The sequence below is a fragment of the Mandrillus leucophaeus genome, unplaced genomic scaffold (assembly GCF_000951045.1).
Source record: "Mandrillus leucophaeus isolate KB7577 unplaced genomic scaffold, Mleu.le_1.0 Scaffold435, whole genome shotgun sequence".
NCBI classification, from domain to species: Eukaryota; Metazoa; Chordata; class Mammalia; order Primates; family Cercopithecidae; genus Mandrillus; species Mandrillus leucophaeus.
In genome coordinates this window covers 865,606-866,156 of record NW_012104643.1, presented here as the reverse complement: position 1 = coordinate 866,156, position 551 = coordinate 865,606, and the positions used below count along the sequence as shown (strand labels likewise).

At 61.7% G+C, this 551-nt stretch overlaps 1 protein-coding gene across 1 annotated transcript in view; it reads right to left on the bottom strand.

Annotated features, from left to right (window-relative positions):
* LOC105549364 (mucin-5B-like) overlaps positions 1 to 551 on the bottom strand; it is a 133,229-nt gene that overhangs the window by 45,303 nt on the left and 87,375 nt on the right.

The window sequence follows — 551 nt, the reverse complement described above, 5'->3', positions numbered from 1 at the left end:
CTGGTGGCTGTAGGTGTGGTGGCCATGGTGGTCAGCACTGGAGAGATGGGAGTTGTCCCTGGAGTGGAGGAGGGGGTGGTGGTGGAGCCTGTGGCTGTGACTGTCGTGACTGTGGTGGCCAGTGCTGGGGGTGTACCAGTGGTCTGTGGGCTAGAGAAGGGTGTTGCCATAGAGCCAGTGGCCACAATTGTGGTGGTGTTGGTCAGCACTGTGGGGGTGTGGGTGGTCCCTGGGATGGAGGAGGGGGTCACCATGGAGCCGCTGGTTGTGGGTGTGGTGTTTGTGCGGATCCGCACTGGAATTGTGGGTGTAGTCCCTGGGCTGGAGGAGGGAGTGGCTGTGAAGCCCATGGTTGTGGTAGTCAGCACTTTGGTAGTGTGAGCTGTTCCTGGGCTGGAGGAGGGGGTGGCCATGGAGCCAGTGGCCTGGGTTGTGGTGGCCGTGGTGGTTAGCGTTGTGGAGGTGTGGGTGGTCCTTGGAGTGGAGGAGGCGTGGGCTGTGGACAGGATGGCTGTTGGTGCGGTGGTCTGTGCTGTGAGGTTCCAAGTGGT